At 37.3% G+C, this 25,563-nt stretch overlaps 1 protein-coding gene across 2 annotated transcripts in view; it reads left to right on the top strand.

The window, feature by feature from the left end:
• Epc2 (enhancer of polycomb homolog 2) overlaps window positions 1-25,563 on the top strand; it is a 96,010-nt gene that overhangs the window by 29,268 nt on the left and 41,179 nt on the right. The window lies entirely within an intron of this gene.

The raw sequence follows: 25,563 nt of genomic DNA, 5'->3' as shown, positions 1-25,563 counted from the left end.
TAATTGATTGTTTTCTGTTTGTAATTTTAAATTATCACTCACTGAAAATCTTTTATATTGTCTGAGATTTTAAACTTTCAGTTCATATACTCTGATTAATAGAATGTTAAACATTAGAGATTTAAATTTGTTTATATTTTCATGAGCTTGAAGATCATTTTAGTTTTAATCATATTTGAACCATGTAATGTTTATATAGTATACGATTATATAGAACACAGTTTACTATACAGGTAAAAAGATGGTGGGCTATAATCCTCAATAAGATTTATTTTTTAAAGGCCAGTGTTTATAATGCTCACTAGTAGGGCTTTATCTTTAGAAAATTCAAAATAACATTTTTTGTTTACGTTTTATAAAGTCTAATTTTTTTACTACTCTTCTACTCTCACTGTTAATACATAAATGGTCATCATCTTTAACCTTATTATTTTGATGATCTCCTAACTATAACATTTATTACCCCTTGTTCTCCATTCTTAGGCTATTCTGTCAGCTCTACAAAGTTTGCCTTCCACCAGTGGTCTTCCAGACTTTTCAGTCTGATCCAGTCGTGTTCTTGATTAAAATCCTACTGTTCCTTATTGCTAATATTATAGACACAAGTGTCAGTGCCTTCATATCTTGTCAGAATTGTAAACAGATTTTACATTTTACATGTGGATGACTTGTTAAGATGAGACTCCAGGGCTCTATTTTGGGAATTCCTGCTGAAGTGCTTATCTTTCTGACTATCCTTGGGTATGGGGACTAGAGATGTATATTTTGACAGCATAGGGTTTTAGATTTGTTGATGCCTGGCAGGTACTATACCCTTGGATGCCATCCTCCCAGCGATGACAATTTTTAATAAAGTTTCCTAGGTAATTGTGAAACGTCACACTTAAGATTGGTTATTTTTTCATTGATCCTAAGACGTCCATCTTTGGTTTTTTATCTTTGAAATGAGTTTTTGTCTTCAGTTGCTGTTGTCCCTAACTGAAGTTTGCCCCTCTGAACAGAATCCTAATGTATTTCTGAGAGACAGCAGGGTACTGCCAACTTAAGGCTACTTGAAAACAGTTGCTTGTTTGTTTCAATCTCTTGCTTTGCTCTATGCTGTTAGCTTTAATTCATATTACAGACCGACTCAGAGTTCAGTTCTCAAAAGGATTCCTGCCCCCCTCCTTCTACCATAGTAAATTGAGCAATTCTTTTTTTTTTCTGTCTCTCTGCATGTTTGACTTATCTTACACTTAAAGTAAACTATTAAACATTTTAATAGTAGGACTCAGTCATAAAGCTTTAGGACCCATATAGTAATGCTGTATCTTGTAATTAATGACAATTTAGATAGAATCAATCATAGAGTAAATATATAACCTTCTTTGTGGCCTGGGTCATGCCTTAATCTTTAGAGTCATTTCCTGTTCCTCTTCCCCTTACTCTGTCCTAGGAAGTACTGCAAATTACCTACATTTCCTTGCCTGTGCGTACTCAAAAGCTCTTTTCCATCCCACAGCTCATTTAAGACTAAATTCCCCTAGGAAGTTTACCCTGACGTTTCTCATTCTATCTCTCCTCTTTGTTTATCTTGTGCTTGTGTGTGGAGGTGGGGGTGTAAATCTTTTTCAGATTTTCTATGTGTAGTAACCATTGGTAATCATTCTTCTGTCTTTTAGACTGTGATCCCCCTGGTGAGCAGATACTTTTCTCTTGTTTATATGCTTATTGACTCGTTTCCAAATGATGCTAAAAATTAAGCCCTGTGGGAAAAGAATCATTTTGTAGAGACCTTTTTTCATTTTGTTTTCTTTCTGTGCTCAGGATGGAATAGACCTAGGCAAGTACCATACCACTGGGCCACACCCCAGCCCTTCCTCTGAAGCATTCAGGGAGAATATATTCACCAACATTATTTATGTGACTTGCTTTCTGTGTTCTTTGACTTTTAATCCTTTCAGTTTCTTGAATTTGCCTTTGCCTTTATATCAATGAGGAAGGAGACAGATTTTCACAGTGGGAATCTTAAACATTTTTCCTGAGCTAAAAATATCAGTTGTTTTGTGTTTTAATAGCAGAGCTAAATACCAAGAACAGTTATTAAAAATCTTTCCATTATATTTTATTCTAAGTTTGTCAAAATGTAGTATGTATTTTATTATATATCATATTGTACATGGTAGTTTTATATTCTACCTTTCCCCCTTAAATTTTAAGGTTGTGTATATATAATGTAAATTTTATATAACTTCTTTTTTTTGTTATATTTATTGGTGTTTTGCCATTTATGTCAGTTCCTCTGGAACTGGGGTTACAGACAGTTGTGAGCTGCCATGTGGGTCCTGGGAATTGAAGCAGGTCTTCTGGAAGAACAATCAGTCCTCTTAACCTGCTGAATCATTTCTTCAGCCCTAAATACAACTTCTTACAAACCCTATAAATATATGGGATTTTGGAAAATGTCACTAAATTTTTCCCTTCCTTCTTACTAAAAGATTTGTAAGCATCCCATTTACCTAGCTAGGGGAAAAAATCACAGTGGTAGGCATTGGCTAAAATCTTCTGTGACTGTGGCTTTGCTTAACTGGAGGACTACTTGGAATAGAACTCACAGAATGCATCCATCATGTGATTCCTATGATTGTGACCACATTTCCAGATCTCTCAGCACCTTGCATTGCCTATAGGACAGAATATTTAGTATACTTGTATAATGTAATGACTTTCTTTCACCTCTCCAACAACGTTTGGCTCTGTGTTTTTACTATAATGCCAACTTTATTGAACTGCATTAAAATTGGGTGTCTTTTTCTTCCTCTGAATTCTAAGCTCATTAGAAGGAGCCCATTACATTTACTTGATTATTTCCATTACCCATGCAGTCTGAAGCTGCTCTTTCAGTGAGCTTTGGTTTGCTAATGCTTCTGACCTTTCATGTTTTGAGCTATAGGGGTAGGGAACGCTCTAAAACTCACTTTATATATAAAATACCTTATTTGCTTGTACCTTCTTAGTCCTTCTGCTCTTATTTTTAAGATAAGTGTTGTCCCTGGGATTGCTTTTAGGAGTGTTTCATGTCTCCTTTCAACAAAGTTTTTGTAGCTGTTTGCTTAAAAGCCTCTTCAGTTGTAAAGAAGGCAAAAGCCTTCTGTTGTCTCTCAGATTTTTAAAATCTGAATCTCATTGCATGCCATTTAACATGATTTTGATTAAATTGAATGCTTGTTGAATAAATGAGTAAATGAGTTAATGATTCAGGATAAATGCATACATGCCTTGATTGTTCTTAGTAATTTTGCAAGACATAAAAATTGTATACTGAGTTAAATATAAAACTAAAATTATTAACACATTCAGTGAAATTTGAAGACTTGCTCTGTGGCACCCAAGTCAGAAATTAAAAAGTGTGTTCTCCTACTCATTAGCAGTGTTATTTTAGGGTAGAAGAATTGAGAGTAGGTCAGGTTTTATGCTACATATGTATAATCCCACCATATGGGAGGTAGAGGCAGGAAGATTGTGTGATCAAGGCCAGTCTGAGCTACATAGTAAGGTCCTGTCTCATAAAACCAAAAGCCGGAAATGTAGCTTAGTGGTAGAACATTTGTCTAGGATGTACAAAACCTTGGTTTGACTCCCAGCACAGACTCCCTATCTTACCCCCTACCCCCCAGTGCTGAGAATGGAATGAGTCTGGATGTGAGATAAACATCTTGTTTGTTCCTGTCCTTTTCAGTGTGTTTTCTGTAGTCACCACACTGGCATTCTGAGAATTTACTCATAACACATGAGGGTATTCCTTTTGGACTTCAATAAGTTAATTAAATTCGGGACCTCTTGAGGACAGTGTTGGTTACTTGCAGTCAGTTATTTAATTTCCCATTACCTCTTTTATTTAGTGGGGAAATATTTTACAGTTGTTGTCAAGTGTCAGAATTATAGAATATGAATAAATTTGAAATGTTGCATTAATGTTAATTTTGCATCTGCTTTTACAGTTAGTTAAATGGTTCTTAGAAGCAAGCCTCTATTCCTTGGTTTAAAAGGAAGGTCCATCTCCTCTTTCACTAATACCTTTGGCCATATGTCTATAGATCACCTCCCCTGCTAGACTAAAGAGAGTTCAGGAGAAAGAGTTGGTGAAGTAGCTCCTTGTTACCTGTCAGGTCAGAACCACACTCAGAGAATTGAATTGTTCTAATCTGCTCCTAGGATCCTGACGCCTGGGAAGATAAGTATGTGTGGCCACTGCTTTCACTTCAGTATACTTGGCGTAGGCTCCTTGGGAAGTTGATTATTTTCAGTCTGCATTGAAAAAGGTGAAACGACACCCAGAATAAACTAGACCATTATATTGTTTGCTTTCAGCACGTGTGTGAAATATATGCCAGACTAACATCTAATTTTACTTTGATATCCTTGAAATATTCTTCATTGTTTTCTCCAGTGAATAGGACTGAACATTGACCCTTTTCCTTGAGACAGGGGCAAGCATAGTTTTATTGAAAAGAGTTAGGGATGATCTAAATATCCTTTGATTGAAAAAACAGTCCAAGGAAGTTGCTGAGTTTTATTGCATTTCTGCATTATAATTACACGGCAGAAAGAATGTATTTCAAGGGACATCTTTTTAAATGTCATTGAATATTAAGAAATCAAACTGATCGTAGATTGCATGAAATGACATCCCCTATTCAAATACACAAATTCTAGAAAACAGTGCCATTAGTTTGAGGCAGATCATATCAGATTTGTGGCAAACAATTTTCCAGGTTAAGTTGGCTCAGGCATTTAGAAGGATGACTGACAGAGTGAGCAAGGCAGACATAGACAGTAGTCTCAGCTGCTGCTGAGATCAGCCGGCTCTGAAACTTAAAGTGTTTGGATGGCTGCTAGTTCAGTAAGGAAGAATGTTTCTAACCTGGAAGATACTACCCAGTGAAGGTATTTGGGTTAAAGCAAAATAATAAATCCCTTGGCCATCGTGGTGGGGAGATGAAAATGTCTTGAGTTCAGGACAGTGCATGCTTCTTTGACCTCAGTGAGATTCGTATATCTGATACTTAAAAGGAGGGAGATGGAATTTAAAAAGCAAAAGAAAATAGATTAAATATCATGATTAAAACTGAGAGAAATAAAGCCATTCTAATAGTTAAGTTGCATGTATTGTGTGTGGGTTGTGGTTTATTGTTTGTTTTGGCTTTTCAAGACAGGCTTTCTCTGTGTAGCCTTGGCAGTCCCGGAACTTGCTCTGTAGACCAGGCTGGCCCTAAACTCAGAGATCCATCTGCCTCCCATCTGCACCACTTGGCTATTTAAGTATATAAAACACACACACAAAAATAAGATTGGCTGTAGAGAACATGTTGCCTATTGAAAGAAAAAACTGATGGGACATACCTTTTTCTTTTTTTTTTTTTTTGCTTGCCTGGCAGAGAACTAATGAGTGGCAGAAGTGGCAGAACATTGTGCATGAGAAGTGGCAAGGTTCTAGGCATGGTGGGTGGATGGGGAGGGCACTATTGTTGTTTACATGCAAGCACTTAGAACCTTTCTGTGTGTCTTCCTACAGAATATACTATGGAAAAATAGAGCATGTCTGGTTGTGCTAGTAGGAGTTAACCAGGACACTCACCCAGCAGCTAGCTTTTCTCCTGATGATGCTATAGTGATGCCATCCTACCTTGGGTGTTGGCACCATTCAATATCTTGACTCCCTATCTGGAATAAAATCTAAGGGAAGTTTGCTTTCCTGCCTTATAATTCTGTGGATCACCTACCTATAAAACTGTTTTCTGCCCTAAAATTTCCTGAAAATGCTTATTTCTTAGACTCTTAATAGGAAACTAAACCTTTTTTCTTATGTAGTGAAATAGTTCATGTAAACTGTCCTGTGTCTAGGCTCTGTTTGCTGTTATACATTTTAATTATACTGGGCCAGTTAGTTGTTTCTTATACGGTTGCCCAGAGTTTTAGGGTATTAGCCTGCACACTGTCAACCACAATAAGCTAAGTTCAGTCACCCATCCTCTATGTCAAATGAACAAGTAATTTTGTGAAAAGTATAGAACAGATTTGTCGAGTGTTGCCACAATGGGAAGAGAAATAGATTGGGGGGGTGTTTAGTGACCCATAGAGCGGTTTTTAGGATACAGGGCATGAAATTTAGGTTTAAATCGAGGGCAAAAGCTTTGCATAATTAACTGTACTGATTAGGATGTTGTCTTGCCCATCGCTGAGTCATCATTGTCTTTGATCTGGTCTTTTTTTTTTTTTTTTTTTTTTGGTTTTTCGAGACAGGGTTTCTCTGTAGCTTTGGAGCCTGTCCTGGAACTAGCTCTTGTAGACCAGGCTGGTCTCGAACTCACAGAGATCCGCCTGCCTCTGCCTCCCGAGTGCTGGGATTAAAAGCGTGTGCCACCGCCGCCCGACGAGATCTGGTCTTTCTTGAAGGTGGTCCCATAAGTCATCAAAATTGTGTGGCAATCCCTTTTTGGGAAGGCCAACTCCTCCTGCTGTCTGGCACCAGGCTTCAGTCTTTCCCTTTCCTCAGCATGGAATTCCTGGAAATTTTAATTTTTTGGGATCCATTGTTTCAGCAGGATGCATAAAGGAAGGGCATCATCTTTATGATGTCTCCTCTCCTACCAGAGCTATTATCAAAGGAAGGCTGTGAGGCATCTTATATTTTGACACTCATTTAAGATTGACACCCAGTTTAGAACCCAAGATTTTACAAAGAGCTCAAGATATTGCAGCTAATAATCAAGTAGAGTTCAAGATTTGAATTGAGACCTAATAGCTCTACTGTTTGCCTTTTTTTTTTTTTTTTTACCATTGATACTGTCTCTTGGTTGTAGCTTATCATTGTAAATTCCAAGTTCTGATACACAGTGGACATTATTATTCTAAAGGGGTTGTAGTAGAACCAATGGGGGACAAACCTTTTTTTTTTTAGATTTATTATTATGTATATGGTGTTCTGTCTGCATGTTTGCCTACATACCAGAAGAGGGCATCAGATACTAGTAGAGGTAGATGTGAGCCACCATGTGGTTGCTGGGAATTGAATTTAGGAACTCTGGAAGAGCGGCCAGTGCCCTTATCTTTTTTTTTTTTTTTTTTTTTTTTTTTTTTTTTTTTTTTTTTTTTTTTTTTTTTTTTTTTTTTTTTTGGTTTTTCGAGACAGGGTTTCTCTGCAGCTTTTTTAGAGCCTGTCCTGGAACTAGCTCTTGTAGACCAGGCTGGCCTCAAACTCACAGAGATCCGTCTGCCTCTGCCTCCCGAGTGCTGGGATTAAAGGCATGCGCCACCACCACCCGGCTCAGTGCCCTTATCTTATAGACGTGATGTATTGGGCAAAATGAACTGCAGCAAAGATGACTTTAGTGATATAAATGGAGGTTTAGTTAATAGTACAAAAGACAGATGGAGTTGTCTTTGGTCCTGGGTGTCTGGATTGTGAGCTTCAGCAGTGTTTCTCCGGATCACTCTTTCCTCCTTTCCTTTCCTTTCCTTTCCTTTCCTTTCCTTTCCTTTCCTTTCCTTTCCTTTCCTTTCCTTTCCTTTCCTCCGTCCCTACCTCCTTTCCTTTTTTTTTTTCTTTAATTGTTTTGGTAGGACTAGTAATAGGACTGGAGTTGGTCACCTGTACCCATCAAGCCTGTATCTGGAAGACTTTCCATGAAGCAAGAAATTTGAAAGACTGTTTTGCCTATATTGGCACTTTGTCAGTCACTTTCTTCTGTGTTCTCCAGAATGTCTTGTAGTTTCCTCTGTGAAGCAGGAACTCTGAAAGACCATCCCATCTTTTGGAAAGTTCAGCAGTCACGTTTCTATGAGTCCTTCATGTCCAGTTCATACATCATACTATAAGCAGTCTAGGCAAGACCAATTCCTTGGCCAAATGGCTAGCCCTGTCCCATTGAAAGCAAATTCCATGACTAGTTTCTTCAATGTCCCTCAACCTTTCTGAAGTAATTGGTGCTGCCAGAATCAGGCATGTCTCACTGTTGAGAAAAGTCTAAGTTCTTAAAACATTTTAAATGCCATATTATGTAGGTCTTTGAAAGGGTCAAAGAATATTTATCCATCTGAAATATATCTGTGTGTATCTAGAAAACCTAACTAACGTGATTATGTTTGACAATTGTAGATGACTATTAATCTGTAATTGTAGTGATAGGAGCGGTAGACTGCGGCCCGGCTCCCAGCTAGCTTTACCCGAAATAATTACACAGAAACTGTATTCATTTAAACACTGCCTGGCCCGTTAGGTCTAGCCTCTTATTGGCTAACTCTCACATCTTGATTAACCCATTTCTAACAATCTGTGTAGCACCACTAGGTGGTGGCTTATGGGGAAAGATTCACCATGTCTGATCTGGCGGCTGGCTCCAGGGCATCTTCTTGTCTCTGCTTTCTTCCTCCCACAATTCTGTTCTGTCTTTCCCGCCTACCTATGTTTTGACCTGTCAGGCCAAGCAGTTTTCTTCATTAATTAACCAATGAAAGCAACAGATAGATAGAAGACCCTCCTACATCATGTAATTTTTAATTATACATTTACATTTTTAAATGAGCTGCACAAACACAATACCTTAAACAAGAGCAGAAATACATATACACAGTGTAACAAAATCAACCTTAAATCTGTATCAGTAGACTGAGATCTGTATCAAAGCAAAGTATTCATATCTATGTCATATCCCCCTTTAAATGAAAACAAACATTTATAAAGAATCATTTTGGGATTTGGGCATTGTTTTCTCCAAATTGCTTCCTGCTGTTTGTTTGGTTAAGTATTTTTGGGGTTGTAGGAGACCTTTCAGGGGTTCTTGTTCCATCAAACCATATTAGTCTGGAAGTAATCCTCAGGCTCTCATCTGAAAGAAAACAAAAGCAGAACCTCTTTTCCAAAGTAACACATCCTTAGACTCAAATTTTGAAGTCAAGATACCTTTAAAATATGTATGTTGGTTTAGCTTAGCAGCTGCCAGAATCAAATATCTCTCTAGTCAGGAAATTCATACAAACACAGTAATACACATAATCCAGTGACTCTATGTATTTTACATTTTATGTGACTTATTTTTTAACTATTATTTTTTAATATTTTTTATATTTTATCTTTACTCCTTTAATCTATGGCTGTCTGTACTCTTGTCTGTATTCTTTTTCCTCTCCTAAGCGTACGTACATTTTTTAAACACACTGTGACCTGTTCAGAGGTTTATTTTTGCCTCAATCTGTCTTTATTACATATATGTAATCATTTTCTGACAGGCGTGGCTAGGGTCGACTCCACAGCCCTACCTGTTGGCTCCTCCCCATCCTTTAAGAGGAGGTATATTCACTGCCTCTGTGAGCCATGCTCATTGCCCCAACTCCTGGGATGCCTCAGGTCTGTGTTACTGCCATTAAGGAACTTGCCACATGCTGCTCACAAACCCCATAAGTGCTCTTTATCAGGACCTCCCAAAAGAGCGCTTCCTGCTGCCATTGTGAACCAGGAAGGAGCAACAAAAACGCAGCTGCCAAGAAGCTGTTCTTGGTTTTCATTTTTGTGGGTCTAGAAGCCCTCCTTTTTTTCCTTAAGCTTTTTTAGATTTTATGTAGATGTACATTGCCAAATGTTGGGCACCAATTGTAGATGGAGACTGCTCTTTCATTCCCAGTTGCCCAGACCCAAATAATCACAAAGAAACTATATTAATTACAACAACCAGTGGCTTAGGTCTATTTCTAGCTTGCTCTTACATCTTAAATTAACCCATTTCTATTAATCTATATATCGCCACAAGTCTGTGGCTTACTGAAAAGTTTCTAGGCATCTTTCTCTTTGGCAGCTACATAGTGTTTCTCCTTGACTTTGCCTATTCTCTCTATTTTATCTTGGTTCGGATTTCCCACCTGACTTTATTCGCCATTGGCCAAAAGAGCTTTATTCATTAACCAAGAACAGCAACACATATACAGAAGGGCATCCCACATCATCTCCCCTTTCCTGTTTAAATTAAAAGCATACAGAGGAGAATCCCTCATCATGCCTAATGTTTGCAGTAGATGTATCTCCTCTTCTGAAGTACTGAACTACTATTAGAAGTATTACAACTGTGCTACTAGACAGTAGAAGTAGAAAATAGTTTACTTTTCTTTGATATCTTTCTATGGTTCTCTTCTGATACTAGTAGTGCTTAGTTCAACCTTGAAAAGAGCCAAATTATAATATTTATGGATTCTTTATTTGGGTTTCTTGTCTTTAAATTTTCTTAGGTTCATATTAGAAGATGAAATTGGTAGTGAGAGAAAATTCTGCCTAAACATACTTTCTGAGACCTTTTTTATTTTGATGAATTTAAATTAAATTCTTAACAATTTGGCATAATGTCCACTTTATGGGAAAGTTGCCAGAATGACATAACAAACCTGTAGAACCTTCACCATGATCCGGTAAATGTTGAATTAGCAGTATTTGCTGCTGCTTCTCTAGTTTTCCTTATTCCTGTGTCATTCTCTTTTCTTCCTGCTGTAGTTTTCATTTTGAGCCCTTTTAGAGTAAATTTTAGATTTAGTTACAAACACATCAGTGTATATTTCTTAGGAACAAAGGCATTTTCTCATTTAACCACAGCATGGTTATCAAAATGAGTAAATCGTCCTTTGTATAATATGATTAGCTAATCTCTTGACTTTGTACATAATTTAATAGCTGTCATTATATATAATCTTTATAACAAAGGAAAATTTCAGGAACTACTTTTCCCATTTTCTGTCATGTCTTCTCAGATTATTCTTAAATTTTCTTGTGGTTATGTCAGTAATGTGTTTAGAAGGCAGCCTAATTATTTAATAGACCTCTCCTTAATTTGGATTTACCAGTTATGACATGATTCTGAGTACATGTTGGGTTTTTGTTTACCTTTTCATTATAGTAAAGAAATGGCAGAGCATAAATTTACCTTTATAATTTTATTTGTTTGTTTGTTTGTTTGTTTTTCGAGAAAGGGTTTTCCTGTAGTTTCTAGAGCCTGTCCTGGAACTAGCTCTTTAGACCAGGCTGGCCTTGAACTGAGAGATCCGCCTGCTTCTGCCTCCTGAGTGCTGGGATTAAAGGCATGCGCCACCACTGCCCGGCCTATAATTTTATATACATATTAATACTAGCTTTGTACATTTTTGTTCAAAAAGTCTCTGAAACTTCTATTTAATTTGGTAAAACTAATCCTCTTTATCTTTTGGATATTTACTGCTTAATTACCCAGCGCCAGCTCCTGATTGACTGTTCTAATTTCTGTCCCATGAGCCTGATTATTTTAGATATCTCAACAGTATTTATCATTTGTGACTTGGTAACTTGGCATAAAGTCCTCAAGATTCATTTGTGTTGTATTTTATAACAGAATTTTGTTTTTATAGTGCCAGATAATATTCCACTGTATGTTTCTACCACATTTTTTATTTATTTATTTATTTATTTATTTATTTATTTATTATGTATACAACATTCCTTCCATGTATGCTTATATGCCAGAAGAGGGCATCAGATCTCATTATAGATGGCTGTGAGCCACCATGTGGTTGGTGGCAATTGAACTCAGGACCTCTAGAAGAGCAGTCAGTGCTCTTAACCTCTGAGCCGTCTCTCCAGCCCTCTACTACATTTTTATAAAATCATTCATTAGTATATTGGCACATAAAAAAATTTAACTACTACTACACAATTCAGTGAACCAATCTGAGCTTATAGCCAAAAAACCTGAAAACAGGATCCTGAAGAGCTGTATATACACACACTTACTGCAGCTTTGTTTAGAATAAGCAGGTAGAAGCAATCTAAGTGCCAATATACTAATACACATTGATAATGATCAGCAGTCCCTTTTCTGTTAGGTGGTGTGTGTGTGTGTGTGTGTGTGTGTGTGTGTGTGTGTGTGTGTGTTAGTGATCATCTTAACATTTGGAAAGTGAGATCTTATTATGGTTTGATTTGCAGTCTCTGATGGTTATTGATGTTAAGCATCTTTTCATATGCTTAGTGGTTTGTTCTTTAGAGAATACCTATTCAAGACCTTTTGTCCTTTTATAAAATGGATTATTTAGGAGGGTTGTTCTTGTAGTTCGTGTGCTATGGACAGTGTTTTCTTATCACATACATGCCTTGAATTGTCTCCCTTTTTCTTTTACTGTTCATTGTTTCCTTCGCTCTGCAGAAGCAAAGTGTGTTGTGGTGTTTTTAGTCATAGCAAACAAATGAGAGCCTTTTATGTGTAGGCTTAGGCAGTGGGAGTGCTGTGAGCTGACAAGTTGCAGGTCTGCCTGGCTTATACCGTAAGGCCCTGTTAGAGGTGGGGTGGGAAGTACAGGAAGGAAGATTTAGTGTGAAATTCTGTCAGAATTTGCCTCCTGTGTTTTCTTCTAGTAGTTTTGTAGTTTCTGGTCTTATATCTTGATCTTTAATCCATTTTTAGCTGTTTTTTTTTTCTAGTATAAAGATAAGAATTCAACTTCATCTCCCCATGTGAATGTTCAGTTTCCATTATCTGTACCTTCCAATTGTGTCATGTTGGCAGTCATTTGAATATATACATGGGGATTCATTTCTGAGTTCTCTACTTTGTACAAACTTACATTCATATCATACTGTTTGAATTATTGTAACTTTGCAGTTTATATTTTCCTATTTAGATCTTTCATATCCTCAGCACAGCTATTTATTTATTATCTATTTTAAGTTCTTTATTGACTTTTTTTATAAAGTTTATCTTATGTGGTTTGGTGTGGAGGTGTCAGATCCCCTGGAACTGGAGCCACAGACAGTTGTGAGCTGCCATGTGGGTGCTGGGAATTGAATCCAGGTCGTCTGGAAGAGCAGCCAGTACTTTTAACCACTGAGCCATCTTTCCAGCCCCTGAGATACTTATTTTTTGGAGAACTGGTATAATCATTAGTAAAGAATGTCATTAGTAAAGAAAAATTATTAATTGCCCACCAAATTTTGCCTTATAAGCTTTTTTGGATATATTATGCCTACTTCAGGTCTCTCTGATATCTACTATGCACTGAGTTCAAACCTGGCTCATTGTTGTCTTGTTAATGTTGAAACATCCAGTCTGTTGGAAAATACTGTTAGTGCTCCTCTTTCCAACTGGTTAAGATACATTTTGAATTTTGATATTGTATTATGAGATACAACTGAACTTTATTCTCATGTATGTGTTGTATGGGGGTTTAGTTTATTCTGATTCTCACTTGCTGCATGATCTCAGTCTATGTAAGAATTTTTGCTCTCATTCCCTACTTGCCAAAGTTGAGAGTGAACAAGAATGATTATTGTCTAGAGGGAAAATAGGAGAATGTCAGATAGTAAATAGGAACCACTGACCCAAGATTGTTAAGACACAAAGTGATTTTTATGCTCACAAAATAAATAAGATGGCTTTAAATAAAACATGGCATTTTGATTCTAAAAGAAAAAAGACATGTGAAACAAGCATCATGCATGCTCATCTTGCACTGCAACCATGCTTCTTCTGGTGAGCTACTTTATCAGTTCCTTTATTGTCTTTTCTCAGATAAACTCCCCTGTGGGTATGAGCACCACCTGGTTAAATCTTATAGTTTTAAGGATTATAAGTCTGAGAGAATCACTGCATTCTGATTACTATACTCAGACTCACTTGATGGCTCTCAGCCATTCTTGTGTGTTGAATCAGAACCTTGGAGAGCTCCAAACAGGCGCTTTCTTTGCTTCTTTCTATCTTAGCTTTCAGTAGCTGTTTTAAAAAGTTATTTTAACCCAGAAGACCTGAAAGATTTACAGATTCTTGAAATTCGGTGTATTTTGCAAATTAGACACAAAAAATAATTCTGAAGTTTTAGAGACCACTAGAGTTGTGGTTCTCAGAACACAGTCCAGTATCAACTTGAGAGTTAGAAATACAGACTTATAAACCTCAGTGATTAATCACAGAATTAACAAGTCCTCCATGTGGTTTCTGGTGGATGGCTAAGTTTTGAGAAAAAAACTGACTTCAAGACTGCTGATAGCCATGTAAAGAGGGACTTATATCTTATGTGAAATTTTTGGAAGGTGGTTTTATTCCACTTAACTGAGACTTGGAATTTGTGTGTGTGTGTGTGTGTGTGTGTGTGTGTGTGTGTGTGTGATATCATATATATGATATATATATATATGTTATGTATGTAGATAGAACATTTTAATGCTAAACTTGTATAGCATTTTGGTTCAGACGTATGTCTCATCTCTGCTCATACAACTTCCTTGGCTCTGTAGTCCTGGATACTTGTTTTACTTTGAAGGTAGATTTGGGTCACATAGCCACTTGTCCAGTCTCATGTTTGGCAATTTATATTTTTAGTTAAATATGTCTCTTCTACATTTCTATCCTTGATCCTTTTGATCTTTCTAGAATGTCTTTGCATTTACTTTCTCTGTGTTTTGTAGTATTGGTACATTGCTTGTTTCCAAGAGGAGCCTGTCATACATGTTGTACTTGAGGAGCCAATGTTAACTATTATTAGATAAAATGAAGTAATAATGTTTTTGAAAAGCCATAAGAAAGAACTGAAAAATTGGACAGAAAACATAGCCTGGTTAGTCTAAACACATACTTGTCTTAGAAAGCACTGTTATTAGTGCTCAAAGATGAGCCTTTCAGGACAAGAAGTACTGGTGTTTCTTCTGTCTTTGTTTCCTAAAGTTAGAGGGATTTTTTTTTTTTTTTAAATTTTTCGAGACAGGGTTTCTCTGTGGTTTTGGAGCCTGTCCTGGAACTAGCTCTTGTAGACCAGGCTGGTCTCGAACTCACAGAGATCCGCCTGCCTCTGCCTCCCGAGTGCTGGGATTAAAGGCGTGCGCCACCACCGCCCGGCCCAGTTAGAGGGATTTTTAAGGTGGTTTCCATAGGTAAGCATTTAGGAAATAGATGGATATGACTAATGCATTCTAAAACTGTTATAATTCATAGGAAAATGTTGGAAGTATAGCACATGTGTGGAGGTCAGAGGAAAGCTTTGTGAAGTCAGTTTTCTCTTTCCACCCTTAAATGAGTTTCAGGGCTCTAATTCAAGTTATCAGCTTATAAGGCAAGCACCTGGATCTTCAGAGCCATGTCACCAACCCACTTTAATCTGTTTGCTGTTTTTGGCTATTAGATATAATTTGTAAGCTTAAATATTTAAATTCAAAGTCAAACAAAAACTATCTTTTGTCATATTCATGTCTTTATTCCCTTTTGATGATCCAAATACTTTTTCATTACTGCTCATAAGACTAGAAGGATGTGATTTAGCTTTTGTGCATAATTAAAATACCAGTCTTTATATCATGACCCTGAGGCCTTTGCTCAGCTCACCAGGGTTCTTGACCATTTTCTGAGCTGTAAGGTGCAGTGTTTCAACTTTAAATTATACAAATTTGCTGTGTTAACACATAAATAAATTCCTATGTCTGTCTTCTTTTAACATTCTTGCTCTTTTGAAAATAAGACCTCAACAGGAGTTTTATCGTGAAACATGGCTTCTTTATAGCGCTCTGGATGGGACTGGGGGGTACAGCCACATAAAATACAGTATTAGAAGAAAAGCACACAGATTATTACAGCTGCATGGGGGACCTTCATAGGTAAATGAAAACCAGAAAAAATAGATGGATCCAGTTACTGATGTGGTGTGTTGAATATGGAGTAGCAGTTGTAGAAAAGTAATTAAATATATGAGGAAACTAAACACAGATAACAGGTCTGTTTGTAACCATTACTCTTGACCATCTTGTCCTCCATCTCCTGTTTGGGGAGGTGTCTTCACATGAGAGCTTTGTTTGCTTTGGGAAAGAAAAAGGGAAGGTAGTCTTTTTCTTGGGTCTTCTGCTTTCCAAATGACCTTATCTGGGAACAATTTAAGGGCCAATGTGGCATATTTTAGGATGGCATACTCTGATTGTTTCTGTATTCCATACAGAATAAAATGGTGGTAGGGAGAAAATAATAAAAAATAAAAATAAAAAGTTTGTTTAAACTGGATTCCACAAATGAGTAAGCACAACAATCAAGTTTAAGACTAATTTTTTTCCTTTATTACATATTACATGAGCAACCATAGTTAATTGCATAGTTTTCTACACACCTGTTGTTTTTCCAGCAAATATGAACATCTGGGCTCTGGTCTGTTTTTCTTTGAATACAGCCTATATCATTATGTTTAGAAACATTTTACATGCTATTCACTTTTAAGGGTTCTTAACCTTCTTCCAACACAAGCCTCCGTTTCTAAAGATGAGCTCTAATCAGCTTGACCCATTCTTGGTCTTTGGGTTTGAATAGAGGATTTATACAGATGACAGGTATATATTGACAAATTATTGATTTTGTTTTTCTGAATAAACATACTGAGGTGGTTTTGTGCATTCCTACTGACAACTTTGTTGAGGCTGTTAGCAAATGTGATGGTTGAAAACCCCTTTTGTGTGTCTTCTAACTATCTCGGTATATGAATTATGTGTTACATAAATGTATTTGTTTTGATGATGTTTCTTTTATTATATATGTGATGTTTTTCTCTGTCTGCCTTGGTGGGCTTGCTTTTGAGCATGTAAAATGGTTCTAAGTGTAATGATACAGGCTGTATTCAAAGAAAACCAGATGTTTCCCTGTATTTCTCTACCTCCTGCCCCTACCGCTATTCTATTTCTTCCTTGTAAATTAATCCCTTCCTAAAATCATGGTTTAGGATATTGAACTTTCATTCAGAAATTTCAGGAAGACTCCCACAGGAGTGGGACTTTAATGTTAGAGAATCTCAGTCACTTTCTTATTGCCGTGGCAAAATACCTGACAAAGGCAGCATAAGGAAGGAGGGCCTTATATTGGCCTGTGATTTCAGGAAAGACAGTCCATCATGAAATTAGAAATGACAGTGGGAAGTTAGAGATGACAAGTGCAGGAGGTCATGTTGCATCTGCATTCAGGAAGCAGAGAGTGATGGATGCTGGTGTTGACCTAGTTTTCCCTATCTTAATCCAGCCTATGGAATGATGCTACCCGTATTTGGGTTGAGTCTTTGCTTCTGTTAACTTAATCTAAATATTCTTTCACAACCATGGTCAGAGACCTGTCTCTTCATTGATATCCTGTCAAGTTGGCAATTTTGACCTTCACAAAGACCAAATAACAATTGGAGATCATTGGGAAAGGGTGGAATTATTTGGTAGCTGGTACTAGGTCAGTTAGTTTTCCATTTGAAAAATTACAGAAACAAAGAATAAATATGAACAGCAGTACTAACAGTTTTAGAAGAGATTATATAATGTTATCGTCATGATTTAAAAGTGCAGACAGTATATATACAGAAGACAATATATATACATGTTTGTGTATGCATGTGTTTGTGCATGTAGAAGCCTGAAGTCTTCCTCAAATGCTGAGCCTCTGTAACTCTCCACATTGATTCCCCTCCCCCCTCGCTGGCCTGTGACTACCCAGTTAGGCTAGGATAGCTGGGAAGCAAGCATAAGCAAACCACTACTTCTGCATCCTCAACACTGAGTTTATAAGCATACCTGTTTTAATTTTTTGTTATTGTTTTGTTTTCTTAAGCTCAAGGACAGTTTTATTGGAGTTTAAGAAAAACAAAACGAACAGGGCAATCAAGCTGAAAATCAAGCTGAAAATCTCAGCAGCTCCCTGGAGGAGAAGTGGAGGGAAGACCGTGTCCTTTAAGCTTGGCATGGATATCAGGCATATAGCCCACAAACAGCTACATGGTGGGGAGGGGAGCTTTAGAGAAAGAGAACCCCAAAGTACCCCCACCCAAAAAAGCATACTTCCATTCTGACTGGTATTTGAAAGGCAGAAACAGGAAGAACAAAAAGGAAAAAGAAAAAAAAAAGCTTATATTTTCAAGACCCTTCTGTTAGGACCTTAGAAAGGCAGACAGACCCAGCCAACCTCATGCTGCTCAGCTTGTAGGCATTGCCAATACCTGGTTGTTGACATGAGTGCCAGAGATGAAGCTCAGGTAGGAGGTCCTAATGCCCACATGGCAAGCACTTCACTCACTGAGCTAATTCCCTTGCTCCTAATTCTTCAGGCAAAGAACATAAACTATAAAGGCAAAGACTACAAAAATTTAGCTTTCTGATAACCAAGACATTATAGAACTCAGACTGGAGGGAGACACTAATGAATGCACATCTTCCAGGCAGCAGGGAGTAGGGGGAAAATAAAATATCTTTTCTTCAGAATCCAGCCAGGTTGGGTGCTAAGAATGTGTGATTTGACATAGGCTGATTAAAACACTTCTAGAATCTTAGTGTCAGTATATACAAATGAAATTAAAAATAGTTTTCTGGATTTGTGGATTAGAAAAAATATATGTGGTCAGGCAGTGGTGGCACACACCTTTAATCCCAGCACTCGAGAGGCAGAGGCAGGTGGATCTCTGTGAGTTCGAGGCCAGCCTGGTCTATAAGAGCCAGTTTCAGGACAGACCTCCAAGCTACAGAGAAACCCTGTCTCGGAAAACAAAAGAAAAGAAAAGAAAATATATATGTACAAGTGCACAAAAGAAAAACATCAGAAGTAAGCATAATTGTAATTTGTAGTATTATAATATTAGTTAATTAGGACTCGATTAGGTACTTAAAATTAACTAGAAATATTTAGGCTATAAAGAAATCAAAGGATAGCTTCTACCCTCTATCCTCACCAAGATTGTTGGAGCTAGAAAAAAAGCTCAGCCTTTTGAAATGGATAAAATATTTCATAAGGATAATTTTCATAAGGCTAATGACTATTCAAGTAATGAAAACAGAAATCAAGAGGGGTTATTGAATGGATTTTTTGTTGGGGACTACCCTCAACAAAAAACACCTCTTGGCCAGGGTAGGAGCATGGGAATCAAAAATATAAGTATAGAATATGAAGACATGTTTAAAAATAAACAGAAAACATAGAATAGTACTAGGAGGGAGTTCCAGTGAATACTGAAATTTCCAGTGTTTAATTTTGTATACAGTTTTATATCCCAGTACAAAAGAGGGGAGACGCAACAAACTTCTTTAACATGATACAAAGGACAGCTCGACAGTTAACTTTAACACTTTGAAACATCAAGTCATTAGCATTCTGTTGTTTAGGCAGTGAAGCCACTCTAGACCAAGTATCCTGAAGGCAGCCATTCCCCAGGTAATATTACAAAAGAAGGAGTAGAAGTATGTTTGTATATCCTGACCGTCTTCCAGGATGGAATGGATCTACCTGTATAAGCCTTCTTAATGTCAAAAGAACCAAGTAACCACATCCTGATTCAGAATGTATAGCCCTGATTTTTGTTGACAGTTGAGCAACTTCAAACTCTCGGACCTCAGACAGGGTGGAAATAGGCTCACATTTTAGGGCCGCTACAATTTTTAATGCTTGTGAGCTGGATCTAGAATTATTTCTCCTTTTTCCTCCTCATCCTTACTGCTTCAAAGCTGGATCTTCCATGATCCCTATTTTAAGTTGCATCTTTGCTTTCATCATTAACTATTATGTCTGTTTTGTTCTTTTAGGGTTTACTTTAAATTTATTTAAAAAATAAAAGCAGTATATATAATATTAAACTTAATTTTTTTTCTCACATAAGTCAGTCTGGTGTCAGACATGGACTTGCAGATACAGCACGGCTGTTGCACTCCTGAACTCACAGCAACTGTGATTGCATGTACAAAATCTACCCAAGATGGGGCCCTTCTGTACCCTGTAAAGCCTCGTGGGCCCACTCCTTTCTGAGGATTTACATGCAGTTAAGGTTGATAAGGCAGGTTGATGGAAGAAGCACTATTAAGATGTTCCATGTGCCTGTAGACAAATCATATCACATAGAAATACCTTTAATGCAATCATAGAACCACATATGCAAAGACATGAAAGTAGAAAGTAGAAGTGGGATTGTTGGAAAGAAAAGAGGACTGGAGATAGTGGTAGGAGAATGAGGCAGTAAGAGTTTGCGGTGCAAATTCAGTACATTAGATGTATGAAGGTTATGAAATCTATTATGCATAATGTATGTAATAAAAACATCTTAGAACGTCAGTCTCAGCCGGGCGGTGGTGGCGCACGCCTTTAATCCCAGCACTCGGGAGGCAGAGGCAGGCGGATCTCTGAGTTCGAGGCCAGCCTGGTCTACAAGAGCTAGTTCCAGGACAGGCTCTTGAAACTACAGGGAAACCCTGTCTCAGAAAACCAAAAAAGAAAGAAAGAAAGAAAGAAAGAAAGAAAGAAAGAAAGAAAGAAAGAAAGAAAGAAAGAAGAGAGAAAGTCTCTATTGAAGTAGCAGCTATTAAACTTAGCATATGATGTTGTTTAGTTTTAATTGTCAATTTAACAGCATTTTGAATGTCCAGGAAAGGGAGTCTCAGAGGGATTGTCTATATTAGCATGTCTTGTGAGTATGTTTGTTGGGCCTGCCCACTCTGGGTGACATCATTCCTTTGACAGGGGATCCTAGATTGTAGGAGGATGGAGAAAGCTCGCTGAGTACTAGCATGCATGCATCATCATTCCCATTGCTCTCAGCTCCTTCCTGTCTTCCCTATTGTGATGTAACTTGGAATTGTGAACCAGAATAACCCTTTGTCCCTTAAGTTGCTTTTGTCACAGTATATTATTATAGAATAGGAAAGGTTTGTCTTCAAAATTCCAAATAATGATACTACTATCTTAACTATTTTAAAAACGTTATCTCCAGCCAGGCAGTGGTGGCACAAGCCTTTGATCTCAACACATGGGAGGCAGAGGTAGGTGAATCTCAATAATAAGTTCCAGGCCAACCTGGTCTACCAAGTGAATACCAGGACAGCCAGGATGGTTACACAGAGAAACCCTGTCTAGAAAAGCCCCCCCCCCCAAAAAAATTCTTCATACTATTTAAGATTAGAATTTAGTTCTTTCATGTCTCAGTATACTCAGCTGATACTTGTGATTAGCAGTGATTTCATGTTGTTTCTTGATTAAGTTGTAGTTTCAAAGGAAATGGCTTTCTTCTCTTTGTATCTATTACTGTGCTGATTAGTTTTATATAAACTTGACATGAGCTAGAATAATTTGAGAGGAAGGAACCTCAGCTGAGAAAATGCCCCCATCAAATAGGCCCATGAGCAAGCCTGTATGCATTTTCTTAATCAGTGATTGATGTGCCACCCGTGAACATGTGGTTCAGGGTTGTATAAGAAAGCAGACTGAGTAAGACATGGAAAGTAAGCCAGTAGTAAGCAGTGTTTCTCCATGGCTTCTTCATTAGCCCTTGCCTTGAGTTCCTTCCCTAACCTCCCTCAGCGATAGACTGTAGACTGTAGGCTAAATTAAATGCTTTCTTCCCCATGTTGCTCATGATCTTGGTGTTTTACTGCAACAATAGACACCCCTGTTTGGGTCAAGTAATCTATGAAAAGGTATCAGACAGAACTGGGTAAGTGTCCAGGGCAAGATAGACTTTTATAAATACAAGATGATTTGTGTAAAGAGTTATGAATTCACAAATAAGTAGAGAGGTGAACAGTACAGGCTTTGTTATTTGTAAAACCTTGATTTTTAAGGACTCTGGTTGGCAGTACAGTATGTCAGAGAATACTTAGACTACACATGGTGCAGCACTCTTATGTCAATAATAAGAGCATAAGTAAAACAAATAGAAGAGTTGGCTGTATTATCTAAAGGCCATGAGGTGGAGACCAAATTATAGAAAATAGAATGTTTTGACATCAACAAACAAAAAGGAGTAGCAGAAAATACTGACTATTTAAAAATACTATATTGAGCAAAGTACCATTCCTTTCCTTTTCCTACTTTAAGATTGTGAAACAGTTTTAATAGTACTTAAAGTAGCATTAGAAGGTAAAAAATAAGCCGGGCGGCGGTGGCGCACGCCTTTAATCCCAGCACTCGGGAGGCAGAGGCAGGCGGATCTCTGTGAGTTCGAGGCCAGCCTGGTCTACAAGAGCTAGTTCCAGGACAGGCTCTAAAAAAGCTGCAGAGAAACCCTGTCTCGAAAAACCAAAAAAAAAAAAAAAAAAGAAGGTAAAAAATAATGTGTCCTAAATGACTTTCTAATTAAGACCTTCATTAGAAACACTTATTGTACCACTCGTTACTGAAGCAATGGTATCTGGTCTCCACTTGTAGGTGCTTCAGTCTCTTGTGCTTACCATTCGGTAGAGGCTTAGAAGGAAGGAAGGGAGAGAGGAAAAAAGGAAGGAAGGACAGACATACATGAGAGATCATATACCCAGTTAAGTTCTCCCAGCTCCACCAGTCAAGAAACTGTGAAGGGGTAGAAAGAAACTCAGTTAGTTATTACCATTTCTTATCTTTCCCTCCTGGAGATTGAGAGGGAAAATAGGGGGAGAGAATAAATGTTTCTCCGTACCATGCAACATGTAATGAGCATGACAATATATAGTAGTTAGCTGTCATGTTGTTCGTGGTACTGTGAAGTGATGAGAGCAGCTGCCTCACTATTGTGCTCCACTGAATTGGATACCACTCGCTTTATACCATGCTTAGTTAGCTACTTCCATCGGAAAACATCTCGCCATTTTTCTGCTATTGAAAATATGATCTTTCTGGTTATACGTGTTTTCATTCCATTAGGCTACTATGGTTATTAGATACTTGGATATGAATATGACCAAATGCTAACTGACTTTGATAGGTACTCCTAGCTAAACTAAGCATATATTCATTCCTTAAGCTATAACCAGTCAACTTGAAAAGAATTTATATATTCTGTCAAGAGACTATACAAATTTTTTTCCCATGCAGCAGCTGTTGCTCTTCTTACAGAAGTAACCAAATTTTCTTGGTGGACACTGAAGGGAATTTTCTGCTTTCTTTCCTGCTTTATTTTTCCTTCTTAGCATGATTATGCACATCTTTAAATTCTCTTGTTTCTTTTTTGTTTTGTTGCTGATACACTTTTACCACAAGACATTTACATGCAGGGACATATATGCCCCTATTAACCTTGTCGATGCCTTTTTATTTAAATTTTATTTTTTGAGGTTATAACATTTTTCCCCTTTCCTCCCTCTAAGCTTTAAACTCTCCCATAGTCGCTCCCTACTCTTCTTCAAATTCATGGCCTCTTTTTTTATTATTACAATCATATATGCATAATGTGTATGTGTAGGTATTCCTAAATATAATCTGTTTGGTCCATATTGTGTTATTTGTGTGTATATATATTTGGGGCTGACTGTTTGGCACTGGACAACTAATTGATGCGCTCCTCCCTGAGAAAATGGTTTCTCCGTTGCCCAGCATTCTTTAGTTGCTTGTAGGGTTACCTTGTGGACTTTTCACCCCATCTACGTTGACATGTCTATTGTCCTTGTTCAGCCCATGTTTGGTCAATCATGTTGATGAGAGGTTATGGATATAGCTTCTAACATTACTAGAAGACACAGAATCAGCAAGCTCCCTGTTCCTCTGGCTTTTAAAATCTTTCTGCCCCCACTTCCTCAATGTTCCCTGAAGTACAAGAAAATTTCTAGCTCTTCCAGCTCTCTACCTCTCTTTTTCTTGTATATAGGGAGTGTTTACTTTTTTGTTTAATTGACTGACCTGCAACACTAACCCATTGTTTATATCATTTTTATATAGCAAGAAAGATGTTTTCTGGGTTTCAAAATCTGAGTTCCAATAAATTAGAAATATTCTGTTTATAGTTTGAGTCTTATACCATATTTAACAAATACTGTTTTAGCCAGCAGTCTTTAGTATTCATTTTCCCCAAGTACTATGTAGAGCTATATAAATATGATGAAAGCAGTGACAGCTGCTACAAGAGAGTCTGCCTTTTATCTGATAATATAAAAAAAACCCGTGCATGGGGTAAACAGAATGCTGAAACACCTGTACCTGGTTTGGAACCAGCAGAAAGTTGAAGTCTCTAATGACGCTTGTATAGTTATCAGATAAAAGGGAAAATGGTAGTGCTAGAATAATTAGAGTGCTAGTTTAAGCTAGTCTTTGCCCTAATTCTGATTTAGCGCATTGTCAGATCTCCTGTCAATTCTCACCATTAATTTTTCTAAACTATTTCCCAGCTTTTCTTGTCCTTTCCCCCCGCCTCACAAGTGGGGGTGCTGGCTTTTGTCAGCATAGAATAAGAAGATAGAGCAGATAGGAGGTGGAGGAACAAGAGGTGAGTAAGATTAGGTAGGTGTGTACAAGATGGTCATGCAAATCTTATATATAGTCTTGCCCTTGAACTTTTGGGAATTTCTGATGACTGGAAAGTAGCATATTGGGTTAATGCTGCTTAGCAGTTAGGAAAGTCTTTCTTTAGCTTCTACTGTATCAGCTACCTGGTTAACTGTTGTTAATCTGCATTACAAAGGCGTTCATTGTGTACAACAGCTAATAGCATTTTCTTATGGAAGAAAGACGAGTGTTTAGTAATCTGTATAGTTTATAGGATCTATAATGTCTCTCATTGAGTTTGATATGAATTGGGCTGCCTTTTTGAATAAATGATAGTCATGTAAATTCAAAATAATTATAAAGGCTAAAAACTACATTTTTTAAAATTTCAAGTGTATTTTTAAATCAATCATAAGTACAGTGTAGTATGTCCTAAGTTAAGCAATAGCTAGAATCCTGACTTTGTAGTTTCATTGTGTAGGATATAGTACAAGTTAAATACACTAACATTGTAAAATTTCAGAATCTAAGACTCATTGGGGCATTAAATATCTACTACATGGAGAAGCTGAGACAGTTGATTTAGTACATTAATTAGCTATTGCCTAGCCCATAATAATTGGTATAAAAGTATAGAAGTATTGGCTAACATTTATTTTTATTGTTGTTTTTAGTGGTAAAGTATTTTAAAGAATGAATTCGAGTTCAAATCTTATCTGTAGTGACTGGTTTTATTAAACTTAATAAGCATACACCCCTGTTTCTGTTGTCACTATTGGGAATTACCCCTAAGAATGTCATGCTTTATTCTACAAATAGTACAGATGTGGAGGATAGTTACATATGGGTCCACCTTCATGTGCAGGCAGCATTAAGTAACCAGTATGCTGGGGACTGACTTTTCTTACTGCTTTGTTCTCAATTCTCACCACATATTTTCAGGACTTATTTGTGCACTTTAGCCCTTTCAGTAAAGACACAGATATTTTTAAATGCCCAACAATGCATATCAGAGAGAAAATTGGTATTCCTTTTCCATCCTTGAACTCCTATCTTGATAGCCTCTCTTGAGCAGAAGTAGCAAATTATCAGCAACTTTTTACAATTTTTTTTCTCAAAATACGCTGCACATAAAACATATGTGCGTACGCCCACCCATGTCCTTTCTACACCTTGGCCTTCTGCACAGTCCTTTCAGCCTCACCTCATTGTGACTGCTCACAGCTCATTGCCGCCTGGGCTTTGTTAACAGTCTGAGCATGTATCCACTGTCATTTCTCTTTTCCTCTGTAGAATGCTTCGTTTGCAATTTTTTTTATTTCTCATACTGTCACAAAAAAATCTTTATGTATTTTTTCTATGTAAATTTAAGTTA

This window comes from Arvicola amphibius, chromosome 7, assembly GCF_903992535.2.
Source record: "Arvicola amphibius chromosome 7, mArvAmp1.2, whole genome shotgun sequence".
Lineage (NCBI taxonomy): Eukaryota > Metazoa > Chordata > Mammalia > Rodentia > Cricetidae > Arvicola > Arvicola amphibius.
The sequence above is the reverse complement of the archived record's forward strand: the minus strand, read 5'-3'. Positions and strand labels throughout refer to the sequence as shown.